This window comes from Mustela putorius, unplaced genomic scaffold (genome assembly GCF_011764305.1).
Source record: "Mustela putorius furo isolate JIRA1106 unplaced genomic scaffold, ASM1176430v1.1 tig00000281_pilon_pilon_pilon, whole genome shotgun sequence".
NCBI lineage: Eukaryota > Metazoa > Chordata > Mammalia > Carnivora > Mustelidae > Mustela > Mustela putorius.
The window spans coordinates 31,233,294-31,250,444 of NW_025421343.1; the positions used below are offsets into that span (position 1 = coordinate 31,233,294).

The 17,151-nt window shown below is 59.1% G+C and overlaps 1 protein-coding gene across 3 annotated transcripts in view; it reads left to right on the plus strand.

Annotated features, from left to right (window-relative positions):
* Window positions 1-264: 264 nt before the first annotated feature.
* Window positions 265-17,151, plus strand: part of DNMT3A (DNA methyltransferase 3 alpha) — a 98,036-nt gene continuing 81,149 nt past the window's right edge. For 2 of the 3 annotated variants that reach the window (XR_006606516.1, XM_045079301.1), the window contains exon 1: window positions 868-1,007. The gene's annotated coding sequence lies outside the window, so the exon portion shown is untranslated. Of the gene's footprint in view, window positions 408-867; window positions 1,008-17,151 lie in introns of those variants that run through there. The other variant, XM_004745939.3, reaches the window with a different exon arrangement.

Sequence of the window (17,151 nt, forward strand, 5' to 3'; positions counted from 1 at the left end):
AGGGCACTCAACTCTACTTGGACACTTCAAGGTACGGGGAGCTCACCCCCTCTGAGGGGATTCATCCTGTAGAGGTGCCCGAGCCTCCAGGACCGCCCGGGCGGACCTGGCGCCTCGACCTTGGCCCTGTTGAGTGGGCTGGCCTCCGCTCGGCCGCACCTGGCGGGGGTGGCCGGTCGGGTGGGGATTGCGGTGCGGATGGGCCGGCTGCTGTCCCCAGCCCCAGTGCTGAGGCAGGCAGAGTGCAGTGGGCTCTGGTGGAGGTCGGGAGAACTGCAGGGTGAAGGCCGCCGGGGGCTCCGCGGGCTGCTGGGGGGGAGGCACTTGACACCGGCCGGGGGAGAGGAGGGGCCGCTGTCCCTACGGCCAGTGCTGGATGCGGGGACCCAGAGAAGAGGCAGCGCCAGGTAGCGGGGCGCCCCGCGGGGGCGTGGGGCTGGGGGGTGGGAGGGCTGCAGCCAGGCCCCCGGCGGAGTGGTCCGGAACGCGACCGCGGCGGGGTGCCCAGGCCCCGCGCAGGGTCGTGGCCATGCGGGGTCCGGCCCTCCGTCTCGCAGCGTGCGGAGACCCCCCGGCGGGGCCGTAGGGGCCGGGAAGTCGGACCGAGGGCGCTAGGACCGGCCGCGCGCCCAGGCCGCTACCGCCGCGGCGCCCCGGGGCCCCCCAGTCGGCGCTGCCTCCCGGGCCGGCTCCGCAGCGCCGGGGCCGGGGCCAGCGCGGCCGCGGGGGGCGAGCAGCGGGCGGAGGCCTGGGCCCGCGGGCGGCCGGAGGGAGGGAAGGAGGAAGGCGGAGAGAAGGGGTGGGAGGGGGGGACCCGGCAGAGGAGGCGGAGAGAGGGAGCGCGACAGCGAGCGGAGGGAGGGAGCGAGCGAGGCAGGCAGGCGGGCCGGGAGGGAGGGAGGGCGCGCGGGCGGCGGCGGCGGCGGCGAGAGCAGAGGACGAGCCGGGACGCGGCGCCGCGGCACCAGGGCGCGCAGCCGGGCCGGCCCGACCCCACCGGCCACACGGTAATGAGCGCCGCTGCTGGCGGCCCGGGAGGCCGGCCCGGAGGCGGGCAGGGAGGAGGGGAGGCCGGGCGGGGGGCACAGCGGCGGGCAGTGCCCAGCTCGGGGCACGCTCCTGGACCCCTGCAACTCGGCGCCGGGCGCTCGCGGGGCCAGGGCTGCGGGCGGGGACGGCGGGCCGGGCTGGCCAGGGCGGCGCGGGGGATTTGAGGGTTTGTTTATGTCCCCGCGGGCTCGGCAGGCGCCCCCTCCCGTCCCGCCCGCTCCCGGCGCGGAGCCCCCTCCCCGCCCCCGCCCGGCTCCGGGCTCAAGTTCAAGTCTATACAATGCCGCGGGGGGCCCCCTCCACCGCCGGCCTCGGTCGCGGTGCCCGGCTCGGCGCTGCCGCAGGGGCCCCGGCCTGGCCGCCCCCGCCTTCCGGGCCCTGCCCCCGCCCCGGGGCCCCGCCTGGGGCCTGCGGCCGGGGCGCTGGAGGGCGCGGACCCCGACCCGGAATGATCGGCTCCCGCCGCGGCCCGCAGGGAGCGGGGGAGGGGGCGGGGGCCGGGCCCCGCGCAGGCTCCGCGGCGGCGGCAGAAAATGGCAGCCTGGCACGACCCGGCCCCCCGCCCCTCCCCCCGGCTCCCGGCCCTCCTCGGCCCGGCGGGGCGGGGGACCCGGGAGGCCCCCGGGGGCGGGCCGAGGGGTGATCCGGGGGCCGGGCCGGGGAGCGCTGCGCAGCGATCCTCCTCCGGCCACCTGTGGCTGGGGGTGCGGGGTGCCAGCGGATCTGGGAGGGGCGGCGGGGGTGGGGAGAGTGCCACTTGGGGGGCACACCTCCCCGCGGAGGGCCGGGCGGCGCGAGGGGGGGGACGTCGTGCCTGGCTCCTCCCTGCCCCCGCCGCGGGCCGTGGGAGCCGGGGCGGCGGCGGCGGCGGTGGCGGTGGTGGTGGCGCCGCAGTGTGGGGGCGGGGCGGGGGCGGGTGAAGATCCCGGGCCGGGGCCGCGGGGGCCGGAAAACGCGGGGATGGGAGCTGCGGGCCAGGGCCAGGGCCGGGAGCGGCGCGGGTGGGAGCACCTGGGGTCGCCCCCTGCAGCAGCACCCCCAGTCGTACACACTCACACGCACGCGGACACACTCACGCACACGCACCCCCGCTGGGCCGGTGCAGACGTGTCCTTGAAAGCTTCGCATCTGCACAGTGAAGGACGAGGCCTCGCAGAGGCTGCAGATCGGGGTCTTCGGCCCCGCGGCCCCGCGCCCCAGGAGACCCCGAGCTTCGGAGGCGCAGGCGGCCGCGGTCCGTGTCCCGCCCTCACCCCAGCTCCCCTCCCCCAGGCCGCCCTGCCCTCCCTCCCCCTCGGCGCGGACCGAGCTGGCGTGGGTCCAGGGCCCGCCCCCGGCCTCCCCCAGCCCCCCATCGCTGGGGCCCGCGGCCCTCCGGCTGCCAAACTGCATTTCGCTTTCCTGGAACCTCCCTTCTTGGGGGCACCCACTCCCCTTCCACCCCACTCTATTATTTCCCACTTTTCTCTCCATCCCCAACGTCCTTCCACCTCTCTCTACCTCAAAGCCAGTTGAGTAGGTCTTGCCCTGGTTGGGGAGTGGGGGCTAGCCGACTCTCGGGGGCTTTCTTCCCCTGCTCCTGAGGGGAGCACCCCCGTGGCTGCACCTTGACCCAAGATGGCGTCCAGCACCCAGCTGGGCAGCTCCGACCTCAGGGCGGGGGAGGCAGGGCGGCGGGGAGGTAGTGGGGGCGCTCCCAGAACCACTCCACGCGCCCCCTCTCAAACCAGCAGGGACAGGAGCCTGGGCGAGACGCGCCCTCTGCCCTGTGACCCAGCTTGCCCCTCGCTGCCATGCCCAGAGACTGCCATCAGCATCCCTGGGGGACGGTTCGGTCTTCATGTTTCACCCTGCGCTGCCAGCGGCTGAACCGGCCTCCAGCCTCCTGGGCCGGCCGGCTGCGAGGGGATCCTGGGATCAGGTGCTGCTCTGCTGTGCCTCCTCCCTTCCAGGCAGATGTGACAGCTGCAGCCAGGGAAGCTTTTCTCCTTAGGCGTTGCTGGAGTGTTAGGACTGGCCTGTGGGATCTGGGGAGCCCAGCTGTTAGGCGGAGGGACCCTCTTCAGGCTGTCCTCCGTGCTGGCAGGGGCTATCATCTTCTGGTGGATTCCTGAGCTGCCTGGCTTTGGGAGGCTGGGGTTGTCAGGAGTTCCTGCTGGGTTTCTGGGGCAAGGTGGCCCCCCTCTGCCTCCAGGTCCCACAGAGGAGAGCCTGGTTGGGCTGTTTGACAGGCAACTCCGCGGAAGAGTGAGTCTGCACCTGTGTACGTACCTGTGCTGCACCAACTCGGGCTTCGGGGCTGGCATCTACCTGCCCGCCGCCCTTCCCGGCCCCACTTCTTTGGGCCCTGGCTCCCTCTCTGCCCTCCAGCTGCTTGGAACTTGTCTATAGCTACTCCTCAAATGCATAACCCCAGGCCCAGGCTGACCCGGCTCTCCTTGTCCCCCCCCCCCCACACACTCCACCCCCTGTTGCAGGGGGGAGGCTGCCATGGGAGGTTGTCCTTAGAAAGGTGAATTTCTTGTTGAATTGAGGACTGCCTGTGCATCGTGCAAGGGCTGCCCCCGAGCCCTGGAGAGGACGACCCGGACTGTCATCTGTCAGGGTGTCTGCGGACAGGATTCCTCTGTGGGGTGGGGGTTGGACTGGAGCTTGGAGGTCCATTCCAACTTTGAAATTCTATGGCTCTGATTCTAGTGGTGGAATTTCAGACCCAGGAATGGGGGCGGGGTGGTCTGTTTTCACCACACAGCCGTAATCCGGAAAGGCTTCCAAGGAGAGGAGGTCTGAGAGTGCAAGGCCTCCTGGGGGATGGGCCTTGGAAAGGAAAAGGTGGCATGAGGGGTGGGGACACTGCAGGGACGAGGTTTGTCACAGGTGACCGCACAGAGAGTAAAAATTCAGCTTCCCCGGTAAACCTTCATAGGCTTTGTGTCCTTCTGTAGGCTTCCATGTAAATCCATGTGTGTCCATAATTTCTGAGGTTTTTTTCCCCCCGAGTCCAATTCACAATATGCTCTCGAGTCCCTTGTGGCTATTTTCCTATCACAGTCACAAATCACTGCCAATGGTCCTCTGGAAATGGCTTCAAGAAATGCAGGACAAACTAAAAAATACTTGCCTAGGGTGACTTGGCCCCTGGGGAACTTAACTGTGCCCTGCTCCTGCTCTCTCCCATAAGCCTGTGGTCTCCGCAGGACAAGGACTTGGCTGCCTCTGGGTCACCCATCCGACATTTAGTGGGACCTCCTTGAATGCCGAACGGCGGGGCAGCTTGCTACGCTTCTGTGGTTTTGGTCCCTGCCCTCTCCCTGGCGGTGGCCAGGCAAGGCTCCTTTTGTTGGGAAGCATATAGGGAACTCAGAGGAGTCTTAGCTGCTCCCTAATGGGTACGTTAAGAATAGACCATCGCTGGGCCTGAAATGTTACCATTAGTATCGGAGCCTTAGAATTTAGGCTTAAAAGAGAACTGTGAGCGCTGAGGACACGTGGAGCTGAGTTGGGGGCTATTTGGGTGTGGGGCCAGGCGGGGGTTGGGAGTACTATCCAGACCCTGAGGCCAGAAGAGCCCATCCTGCCTTTCCCCAGTCCTTCCTGCTGCTTGTGCGGACCTGGAGTCCCTGACTGCGTGTGGGGTGCGGGGTGTGAGGTGTGGCCCTTGGGAATTGTTTCCACTTCCACTCGATGTGTAACAGGGGGTAGAGGCAGTCAGGAGCCCTCACCCGCCCTTTGAGGCTGGGCATCTCCGTGGGCCTGCGTTTTCCTGCCTTTGAAGGCTTTCATGGTAAATTAAGGTGCCAGATTCCTTTCCCCCAAAATTTTGAGGGCTTGTTTTCAGTCAGGTCTCTCTTTGACTATTTTTCCCTTAAAAAAAAAAAAAACAAAAAAACCCAAAACCAAATCCGAGTCTCAGACCCCATGAAGTGTCGGAAATGTGTGTGTGTGCGTGCATGTGTGTGTGTGTGTGTGTTCAAGGCTGCCTCCACTTGGCTGAGTGTTGTGGGCAAGACAGGGTGTGGTGTACGCGTGTGTGTGGAGACTTCTCTGTACACGGTGTGCGGCGCCGTGGGGAGAGAGGTGACTTGCTTAGACATGAGCCCGTTTCGAGGCAGTCGAAGTGAGGGCCCTGGAGTCAGCCACTTCCCTGCCGTGAGATCAGGGACAGCTAACTTCATTGCTCTGTGCCTCAGTTTCCTCACCTGTACCGTGGAAATAAGACGCCGCTGTGCTTAAGGTTGTCGTGAGGATTCGCGGGGACAGTGTGCATTGGTCCCACAGCGGAGTGTCCGTGCTCAGTGTCTGGGCAGCGTGGGTGGACCGGTGCTGCGGGAAGTGCGTTCAGAAGTCTGGTCCGTCTTCCTGCCTCTTCTGCACCATCTTGGACAGCAGAGGAAAGTGCTGATCCTGCCTGACAGAGCTCCAGAGGGAGAGGGCTCCTCAGTGCCACCTGGCAGTTGGTTCTGGGAGTGTAACGGGTGGCCCTGCAGTGACACTGCGAACAGGTTGTCTGTGTACTCACCTTAAATCCCTCACTTCACAGTTCCAGCTCTTTCTTTGGTCCCATGTGTGCTTTCCGAGCATTTCCTGTGGGCAAGGCCCTGTGCTGGGATTTGAGGGGACACGGAGTGAGTTTAGGATGAACCCCGCTGATGAATGACCATAGACCGAAGTCACAGGAGAGGGAGAAATGAAGTGCTCAAAGGACAGTACGGTCATAAGGAACTGAGGGGATCAGGGAAGGCTTCTTGGAAGAGGTGGTACCGAAGGTGGGCCTTAAAGCAGTGAAGTGGGGCTTTCAGGCTGAGGGGAGGAGACCAGGCTGTGGGGGATGGGGTGGCTGGAATGTGGAGGAGATGCTAGGCGGTGGAGGGGGGCCCTGGGGGTGCTGGGGGCCAGGCTGAGGCCCCACATCGACTGGTCCCTGTGCTCCGTAGCTCCTGCTTGTCCTGTGGACAATCGTATTGAACCCTGCTTGTAGTGGCTTCTCGGGGTGGAGAGAAGCCAGGGGGATGAAAGTGAGGGCAGGGGAGGGCGCCCTCCCCCCCAGCTCATCTGGTGTAGGTGCTTCATGGTCCCTTTATATTCTGTAGACTCTCCAGTGCTTAAGAGCTCAGCGTGGAGGGAAATAGAGCATATTTAAATCACACAACCCTGGGGCGTGGTGGGGGGGTGTGTGGGGTGGAGGGGGCTGTGGCAGGGGCTGTAGCGGTTAAGGGGAATACCAGCCAGTGACAGCAACTGTGGCGGAATGGGGAGGAGAAGGGTCCTCGGCTTGGTCTCCCATTGCTTCCCCTCACCCAGGCTGAGGTGCCCCGACGTCCAGAACATTCTTCCAAGGGGCTGCGAGCAGGAGGGAAATGGAGGCTGCCGGAGCTGGCTCTGCCCTTCCCTCCGGTCTCCCTCTGCCACACGCAGCTGAACTGAGCCCCTGGTTTGGAGAGGATGTGCCCCAGGCGGGGCTGCAGGTGCCTGGCAGCCCCCAGCAAGGACAGCTCTAGTCAGGGCCCTCCAGGCCACATCTCCCTTGCTGATCACATCCAGGCCTGGCCTGTCTGGAGGACAGCGGCGGGGGAGGAGGTGCAGACGTCTGGGGCTTTCCTAACTGAATCCCGGCAGGGAGTGGAATTTTTTTTTTTTTAGCCATAGCTCAGCGTGGTCCACTCCTGTCCTGCTGAGGTTCCCTCTGACCCCTAAGACTTCCCAGCCTTATTTACTTCTATACCCAGGTTCCTATTTTCTCTTTCCTGCGGTCATGGCCCTGCTCACTGTCATCCCTATTGATCTCCGTTTCTGTTTCAAATGTCAAGGTCATTTTTATTCTGAGCCGGTTGTTAGCCGCCCTGTCTGGGTACACCGAGGGGACAGAGGACCATCTCTCCCAGCTGGTAAGAGGAGGGTCAGAACTTGGGTGTTCTGACTCCTGCTCTAATTAGATGGATCTGGGGGTTGGTGCGGATGTTCTGGACCGAACAGATTACCTAGATCCCTGTGTTCCAGTGGTCCTTACTCGAACAGGTTAAAAGATGCGGAGAAGAGACGTTACGGGACGGTGAGGTCAGATCTGTGGTTTACGGAGCCCTGGATTGGACCGGGCCATGTCATGGTGAATGTCAGGGAAAGCTTGGACTGCGAGGCTGGGAGGCTGGTGCTCTGGAAGTGGCCCCCCCCCCCGCCCCCAGAGGTTCCCCAGAGGACCCTGAGAGAGGCAGGTGAGGGCCTCGGCCCGGTAGGTGGGATCCTCGAACACTCCAGCAAACAGAACCTGTTGGGAAGGGGCTTCTTGAGGGAATGGTCCTGTGTGATTAATTTTAGAGATTCTGAAAGGATAAATACATTTGTGGATAGAGGGAAATCTATTGAGATTTCCCCAAGCCTGTGAAGTGTGGTAGTAAGCGTGTCTATTCTGATGTGTTAAATGTCCATGGTGTGGTGTTGGGTAGCCCACAAAAGCAGTGTGCAGAGCATAATCTTGTTTTTGTAAAGTCCTTTAAAATAAATACAAATATACACGGACAGAAAAAGTCGCTCTGGGAGGATACACAGCCGACCTGTCAAGAAAGCCTTGGCCTTTTTACTTGATATACTTTATACATTTTTGTAATCTTTGAAAAAATGTCAATGCACATGTGTTCCTTTCTTAATGACAACAACAAAAATAAATAAAACCACACTTTTTAAAGCTTCTGGATAAGAATGGGAAAAAGATTTGAGTCATGCTAGGACTGGAAGTTCGACTCTTTTTTATAATGGATAAGAAAGGAGCTTGGAGACTGACAGTAAAGGGTAGGGCCACTAGGTCCCTGTCCTTCCCGGGAGGCCTGTGGGGAGGAATAGTATGGATGCTCTGAGCAAAGGCTGGGGCTAAGGAGGCGAGTGGAAAATAGGCAGCTGGCTGAGTACCCGTCCGTGCCAGAGCCAGTACGCCAAGTTAGCTTTGTCGGACGGCAACTTGAACTCTCAGTTCACCCAGGATGGGAAACAGATCATTGAGGGTCTTCACAGAAGGCTTCGATCTGCCTGTTCTTGTGGTCCAAATGGTTCCCTGGGAGGTATAACCAGGGCCGGGTCCCAGGGTGGAGCTCAGGCGACCCAGCCCCGCACAGAAGGAACAGCGTGAGGAGCCGCACGCAGGGAGGGCAGAGTGGGACTTCAGGAGGCCCCCAGAAGGGATGGAAAGGGTTCTGGGGAGCTCCTCTGGCATGTGGGCTCAAGCTGCGCCCAGCTCTGTGATCGGGAGGCCCACGAGTGGGTGGCAGTGACCCAGGGGACAGGGTGGAGAGGTGAGAAAAGGCAGCTACAAATTCCTCTGCCTGTTGCTTGGCAACAGCCTCCACCTTCCCCATGAACAGCCCCTCCCCCAGCGCCAACCCCCACCCATGGGTGCCCTCTTGGAGTCTGTTTTCCCCTCTGAGGCTGCCCCTTTAACATGACACGAGAAAGAGTATGTGTCCTTGTCTGTCTCTGCCCCACCCTGGATTAAGGCAGGAGCATAAATATGGTACCGTGCAAGCAAGCACAGAGCAGGTCCCTCTGCACCGCAGCTCCCCCCCCCCCGCCCCGCCCCCCCCCCCGGGGCCCCTATAGCCCCCAGCCAGCAGGGGACAGAGGTGCTGGGCCAAGAGGAGATTGGCAGGCAGGGCAGCTGGCAGACCTTGATGCACTTCTTAGCACTCCTAGCCCACAGTTAGCGTGGGCCCGACGTGTCCCTGTGTCCTCATGCCGCAGGCCCAGCATCCGGGTGTAGGGAGGGCCTCAGCCTCTCCCCCGGGTTGCCCGATTCAACCGCAACACTGTCTGAAGCACCTGCTGCTGACCCCAGCACACAGTAGGTGGCCAGGAGGTAGGGGTTCCTTTTCTTTAAGTGGCGTCACCAGAGAGCTGCATAAGGGCTTCTGTGGGGACCGGGCAAGACGACCCCCCGCGAAGGCCCCGTTGCTCCGTCAGCCCCTACAAATATTGTCTGTCATCCTCTCTGTGGGGGCCTCAGGGCCTCGGGAAAGTCAGGATTCAGATGGTTGGTCTGTGAGCCCTCAGGCCCAGATCACCTGATAGCCAGGCCTTTCCTCTGGGTGCACAGACTTCAGTCTTGTTAGAGTCCATGCCCACTGGGGACCGCGCTGGTCCCCTAAGTCCTAGGCCTCCTCTTTCTCGTAGGCCTCTGGTCTCTTTGGGCCCAGAGCAGACGGTGACGTCTCTGCTGGGTCTGGGCCTACTGGCAGGGCCGGCTCTGCTCCTGGCCTGGAGGCCCGGGAGGGTCTAGACCACAGGGACCCAGCAGCTGGCACAGAGCGATGGGTCCTAATGGCTTTATGACCAGCAACAATGTGGTGCCTATTGCCATCGTCTCTCAGCCCGGCTCCCCACCCATCTGGTGGTGGCCTGAGGGCCCGCCTGGTACCAGAGACTCAGCCGGGAAACCCAGTGGGGCCGGGCAGTTGCTGCTTTGGTTTTTTTCCTGTCAACACCCTCAACACAGCCCAGACTCCAGGAGAGCTGGGTTCAGCGGAGCGAGCGGCCAGGGCCCCACCTTGGCAGGCTTGGGATCTCTCGGGTTTCTGTTCAGAGGTCCCCTGCTTCAAAGCCTCAAATAATGTTCATCTGTTCATTTCTCCCAGCCCTACTGTGTGCCAGGCACTGGCCACAAAGACAAAAGAGACGGAGCCAGTCTCCAGGCCCACAGTGCGATGCAGCTGACCAGGGCGAGTGCTAGAATACAGGCTGCTGGAGAGAGCTCGGGGCACCGCGGGCGCTCAGAGAAGGGAAGTCACATTCAGAGAAGAAAGAAAATCAGGAAGAACTTTTTTTTTAAACTGAAATTTAGTTGGCCTATTCTATGAAATGAGCTTCAGGTGTACAACACAGTGATTCGACAGTGACCTAATGACAGAGGCCGTGCTAGAGCAGGGTGTCAAAGGGCAGGGAGCAGTAAGCCGGGGGGCGGGGGGGGTGTCAAGGGCATTTTCTGACCTGATGGGATGTCGGGGCTGGAGCTGGACCCTGGAAGGATGAGATGTAGGGGATGTAGCCTATGGAGATGTTGGGGTTGGAGTAACCAGCCGGTGGCCGGCCGTATTTCCATCTGAGAGAGCACCTAGGGGCCTCTGGGCAGAGACTGGACAAAAGGATGGGGGGAGGGAGCCTAGGCAGAGGGGGAGCAGCAGCGGGGCATGGAGGCGGGGTCCATCGTGAGGCATTTCGGGAGCAGAGCTGGCAGGAGCGGCTGGGCGATGTCCCCTGGCCAGCTGTGCGGGTGGAGGTGGCAGCCACTGAGAGGCACAGGTGGGGGTAGTCTGGGAGGGCCCTGGGGGTGCGTCACGTGGGGGAAGGGACTGCAGTTGGGGGGCCCAGTGTGAGCCCCAGTGCAGCATGACGGATTAAAAGGGCCGGCACATTTTCTTCCGTAAAAGTAGCCACCCCTGCAGACTTTTGAGGAGGGAAGTAGCGGGGTGGGTGGAGAAATTCCTGATGTTTGGGGCTCCGAACGGGGCCTCGCACTTCTCAGGAGCCCCTCAGAAGATGAGCCTCGGGGCGCCTGGGTAGCTCTGCGGTTAAGGTTAAGTGTCTGCCTGCCTGAGGCTTAGGTCCTGGTCCCAGGGTCTTGGGATTCAGCCCCAGCTGGCCTCGGGCTCCCTGCTCAGCGGGGAGTCTGCTTCGGCCTCTGTCCCTCCCCCTGCTCTTGGTCTCTCAAGCAAATAAATAAATAAAATCTTAAAAAAAAAAAAAAAAGTAAGATGAGCCTCAAGGTCTAGTCTCTGTCGCTGGGCTCCCTGGCTGCAGGACCCGGGGTGAGCCCTGTCGCCCTGAAAACAGTATGTCAATTGCAAAGCTGGCGTCCACCCTCCCTTCAGAGGTAGGCCTGCCGGGATACTTGGGGATAGGCTGGGGACAGCAGTTTTGGGAAGCAAATAAAAGAAACAAACAAAAACTTTCTCTAAAATAGAGGTGAGCCTTCTGTATGTCACGGGAAGGGCCATTTCCGAAGAACTTCTAGAAAAGTGATTCGAGCTGGGTTAGCACCACTGAAGGAAGAGGCAGAGTGTGGCAGCGTGCCAGAGCCACCAGGCCCAGTCCTGGACAGACAGGGGTCTCACCTTGGCCCTGCCACCTCCTGGCCGCACCCTTGGGTGGATCACGCACACCTCCCTCCTTGGCCTCGGTTTTACCATCTGCAAAGTGGAGGCAACCTAGCAGGCTTGGGTTTGCTTGTTTGAAACACTGCTTCTTGCACTAAACCTGGGTATTTGATGGCACTCGTCACACTTTCTATGTCACCCATCTTTTAGAAGAATCCTTATGCGGTGGACCTCACAGGTGTTTGGGAATTAACAGCGGCGCACGGTCCCTTCTGGTGCTGAGGAGGCACACACGTGCGTGCCCCTTCTTTCTCTGTCTCGTCTTTTGAGCTGCTTCTTGGTCTTTGCCTCTGGGAGGACTGTCCCACCTGTCTCCTCAGTCAGTTGGGAGGACTTCCCTGTCCTGGGGGACACGCTCCATGGACTCTCAAGCCTGGGTCCGCCCGGGGTATTTGAGAAGCATCTAGTGGGCGACATGGAAATCAGGGGAGTCGGTTCCTTTTCTCTGTGATAAAGAGGGGACAGAACTGTCCACAGCTCTGTGGAGAGCAGAGGGTGAGGGAGGGAGAGGCTCCACACTGTGCCGGGCCCGGGAGGAGCAGGACTGGGACCTACCCCAGGAGCTGCCTGGGAGTGCCAGGGAGAGGGGGCCTGAGCTCTGGTGGGGTCTGGGAGATGAGCTTGGGGTGACCCTGTCTGGACAGTGAGGCCAGCTTCCTCGTTAGCGGGCATACATGGTGACCATTGGCTATCTCCTGCCCCTGCCCCCACCCCCGCGGACATGCAGCCCTGCCCAGGGGGAGACCTTTGGAGCATCGCTGCCTTCTGGAAGAGGCTCTGCTGGGAAGATGGCTTCCTGGCCCGGGCTCCGGGGGGCTGTGATATCGGCAGGAAGGCCTGGGCCAGAGTCAGGCTGTCTCTCGCTGGGTAAGGGGCTGGGGTGGGGACCGCTGTCACCTGAGGGTGGAACCCGGTGCTTCTTGTACAGACCTGCGTGTCTCTCCCGTCGGAAGGGCAGCCCTCTGGAAGCTGGGCCTATATGGACTGAGGGTGTGGTGGTGTAATCAAATGAAACGTACAGCATAATTAATCTGGCATGCCCTTAACGGTATGCATAATTGTGCTGCATGGTAATTAGGTGTAAATGGTAAGCAGTTCACATAAATGTTTTTGTAATTGGTATTAATTTTGCAGAGGCAAACTAAGTTTATGCGGTTTTTTCCTCTTCTTGCTCTGTTAGTTTTCTAGCACAGGCAATTCCTCGCTCTTGGAGGAATTCTATTGCAAATGTTTGTTTATCAGGCAATGTTTTGTGTTTTCTCTCGGAACAATGTTATGAATGGTTATGAGGTTCCCAAGCTGGTTTCCAAATGCCTCTTTGGCCCAGAGCGTAGGTGAAGTGGATGACACGTGGGCAGGGGGTGCCTGGAGTGGGAGAGTGTGTGCGTATGTGTGCGCGCACGCCTACATGTCTGTCTACATGTGTGTCTCCACATGTCTGTGTGTGTCTGTATCTGGCTGTGTGTATGCACGCATGTGTATCTGTATGTGCATGTGCCTCTGTCTGTGTGTATCTGTGTGTACGTGTGTGTGTGGCCACTGTGACAGATTCCGGGCTCTGGTGAAGAGGTAACCCGTTCTTGTGGCTGGGTACCTCGGATTGGGGAACTAGTGGCAGACTCGGGCTCGAGCCCCGAGAGGGGACTCCAGGTCAGGCCACAGTGAGCAAGAGCCACTCGTGGGTGTGGTCTTAAGCCAGAGTCTAGGTTTCCTAAGGACACGTCACTGGCCTTTTGCCCTGATTAATCATATAATACTTTTTTTAAAGACTTAACATTTCTTTAGTGCCCACTGTGTGCCAGGCACTGTGCTCAATGGCTCACTCGGATTCTCTCCTACCTTAAAATGGGTTAATAAAGTAGGGGCTTCTAGTTACTCCATTGTGCAGATTGGGAAACCAAAGCCCACGTCTCTGAGGGGCAGAGCTTGGGGTTCAAGGTGGAGTCTGGCTGAGTCTAGGGCCAGAGTGGGGGAACGAATGGCACCGGGGCTGCTGGGCCAGCGGCTAGTGATTCTGAGAGGTGCTGCCCAGAATCTGGGGCTCTTCTTCATCCTCTCGACCCCCTCCACAAGAGGTTTGGTTTCAGGTGGAGCCGGAGGGAGGAGAAAGCAGATCAGTGACCAGTGGGTGGTCCATGTAGCGGTGGCTCGAGAGGGACTGTGCTCCAACAGGACCTGAGGACCCTTTGGGGGGACATCTTAGTTTTGGCCTGGGAGGGGGTCAGGTGGCTGATCACTTGGTGTCACTTGATCTGGGAGGAGTGGAAGAAGCATGAGCATAGGTGGGGAGAGAGAGCTGTCCTGGCTTGGGAAAGGTGGTGCAGGAGCCCAGAGCCCCCGAAGAAGGCCTTTCCATTGGCACAGTGCCTCGGGGGACTCTGCTAAGCAACCCTAGAATAGGGCTTGTGGGGGGTCACTCTCGGCATGCAGCACTGGGAGTGACCTCACACAGTCCTCTCTGCCTCAAGGGGCACCCGGAGCGGGAGACAGCTGCCGGCCGTTTGGGGGGCCCGCAAGGTGCAAGATGTGAACTCTGACCCCGTCTGTTTGGGAAAGCGGACACGTGCATATACACACGGGAAGCAAAATGACCACAAACAGAAACTGATTCAAGACCCCTGGATGGGTGGTCGAGGAGAAGTAATGGGAGTGGGGGTGCTGAGGGATGTGGGGAGAAGGGGCCCCGTCAGAAGAGAGAATGGTGTGAGTGTAGTCACAAGTGTGGGGGCGGAAGATAGAAGCTGGGGGAGGGACAGTGACCGGTCCTGGAACGAGGGGGTCAGCTATGAAGGGGGGTTCATGCTGCAGTGAGATTGTTGTAGGACTGGGCCAGAGTTTAGATTTTACTGTGCGTGAAAATCCCTGGCATCGTGGTTTTTTAAAAAAAAATTTCTTTTTTAGGATTTTATTTATTTATCTGTCAGAGAGATAGAGAGCACAAGCAGGGGGAGCGGCAGGCAGAGGGAGAAGCAGGCTCCCTGCTGAGAAGGGAGCCATATACGGGACTCGATCCCAGAACCCTGGGAGCATGACCTGAGCCCAAGGCAAGTGCTTAACCAACTGAGCCACCCAGTTTTATTGAGCTTTATTGAGCTTTATTGAGCTATAATTCATCGAGCTATAATTCATATACCATACAATTCACCCATTTAAAAGGTACAATCTGATGTTTTTCAGTACCTGCACGCAGTTGTGCTATCGTCCCCACAATCAATTCTAGAACATTTTCATCGGGTATCCTAGGCTTTGACTGAGAAAGCCATGTGTGGAGAATCTACTGAGCGGCTGGGGTGGGAGGTAGAGGTACGAGAGGCTGGGAGCCTTGTTGTAGAATAACCACCAAGGGCAAGGCCCATGGTGCAGAGGCCCCATGTCCCTCCCCCGGGGGGAGACGGCGGATGGAGGCCTGAGGACCAGGTGCTGCGTGGAGTGTGGGGGCGGCGGCGGGGGACGGGGAATCTCAGTTCTCTTCGGTGGTGGGGGCTCGGCAGTGGAGGGGACGGTGGTGGCACTTCCACAGCGGGAGAGAAGCCAGAGGAGACAGGAGGCATCTGGTTCTCGCAGAATTGGATTTCAGGTGACTGCGGGTCAGCCAAGTGGAGAGGTTCACGAAGTAGACTTGGAAGCCTGAGTTTCTCAGCAGAGGGGAAGTTAGAGGGCAGCGGAAGGTCCAGCGGGACCCCTGAGGGTGTCCACTGCGCACTTGCCGAGACAGAGCAGAGGGGGCCGGGGGTGGGAGAGTCAAGGGCACGGAGCCAGGGGGAGGCGTGGGTGGGAGAGAGAGCCAGAGAATCCCCCGCTCTGTGAACCTCCAGAAGCAGGGGTGTCTTGGGGCTCAGCAGTAGCACTCGAGAGATGATGGACGTACTGGAAGCAGGGCAGTGGTTGGCTGGCATGGAGGCGGAATTGAACTCCAGGACCGGGAGGATGGAAAATTGGCCCCTTGAGGCTGTGGGTGACCGTATCAGTCCGGGCCCATTCAGAAGACAGAAACCACATAGTGATTTGAACAGGAAAAGTTCACTATCAAGACTTATTAACTACAACAGGGGATGAGAGTAATGAGAGATCGGGCTAGTAAGCAGTAACACAAACAGCAGAGAATCTAGAAGCAGCACTTTGAGACCAGCCCCTAAAGGGAAGAGGCCCCCCCAGGGCTGAGACCCTTGCTGGAAACCTGGCCCCTAGAACTCACTGGAAGCCCATCCTTTGCGTCCCAAGGAAGGCTGTGTATGAGGAAATATCTTGCTGGAGGCACAGTCGCCACTAAACCCCCCTTCAAGGGGATTGTTGGGTGATGCTGCTGGCGGTCCCACACGGCAGAAGCCAGGCCCCGCAGGAGCCCCTCCCCACAGGAGCCTGGTGCTGGATGGGGCAGGACTGGGCATGGGGGGGACGTAGGGGAGCCACAGGGACAGCAGGATCTGGCTGCTGGAGGAGTTGTGTGTGGTGCTGGAGCCCTCCGGGAGAGCCCACTGGGTCTAGGAAAGGAGACTCCCTTTTCTTCAGTGTCCCTCCATCCCCCTCTGCTGGCAGAGCGCGACGCCAGACCTGCTGGCCCAGGAGAAATCTTTCAAGGGCCTAGCTCCATTTTCACTGAGCAGGAAATGAAGGATGAATAAATCGATTAGGGGCACCGTCTACTCCTTGGGCTGTACAGTTCCATTTGCACCTTTCACGCACATTTGGGCCCCCTTGTAACTACCAAATAAGCTGTATTTCTACCTAGCAAGACGCAGCCGTTTTTCTCACTGAGGTTCTCACCCTTTTTCCCAGATGAAGAGTCCTAGCAATCATTGTATCAACGGCTGTCTACATGAATAACTTCTCGAATTCAATCACAGTCCCACTGACTATTCTCCTCTTACCTAAGGACTAAATGATAGGGGCGCCTGGTTGGCTCAGTCGGTGGAGCGTGCAACTTTTTTTTTTTTTTTTTTAAGATTTATTTATTTATTTGAAAGAGAGAGAGAATGAGCACGGGCAGGAGGGGCAGAAGGAGAGGGAGAAAGAGAGAAAATCCCACAGAGCCCAGAGCACAGATTCCCAATGCGGGGCCTGACCCCTAACCCTGAGATCACAACCTGATCCCAAACCAAGAGTGGGACACTTAACCGCGTGTACAACCGAGGCTCCTCTGCACATGCGACTCTTGATCTCAGGGTTGTGAGTTTGAGCCCTTAAAAAAAAAAAAAGACTAAATTATAAAGTTAATTTCCAACAACTGGTGTATGAAATAATGGGAAGAAGGAGGAAAAACAAGAAAACAGTTACCATGTGCAAATAAACATGTGTATGTATCAAATAAGTAGAAAATAGTCAGAGCGACTACAGTTCTCCTTTCTGTATTTGTTCGCAAGGCCACATCTGCGGTCCGGCTCCTTTCTCCTACTGTCCACCCTACATTTCCTCTCCTCAGCAGGCCAGGCTTCTCTGACCTGGTGGAGTGACCTAAACTTAGATGCTCGGAGGATCTGAATCCCCGGTTGGCCTGTCGTCTTTGTTGTTGTCACTGTTCCTGAAGTTTTCCCTTAACCTTAACTTTGGGGCATGGAAGTTCTAAGAGATAATTGAGAGAATCCTCTGGATTTCAGACTTGGTCTTCCTTGCCTCTGTTGTGAACCAGCAACCCACTTTCTCTTTGGTAACCAGGATCAATCACCCAAACCAGTGGGGTAACTCCTTTTTTTTTTTTTTTTTTTTTTTCTTCCCGTCTGTTGGTTCAGTGGAATAGGGATCCAAAAAAGCCAGTCTGTTGACTTAGCATCCAGTGGAGCCATGGTGGTGGGGGTCATGATGGTCAGCATTCCTAGAGGGTTTCAGAGACATGGGGTGGGAGGGCTACATGTGGGGGTCATCGGGGAAGTAAGTGAAAAGTCTTGGGAGCTGCCCGGTGTGGACCATGGGCCACCTCCTGGGGAGGGGGGGACAGAATCTGAGCCACTCTCACGGCTGCCCCAAACAGCAG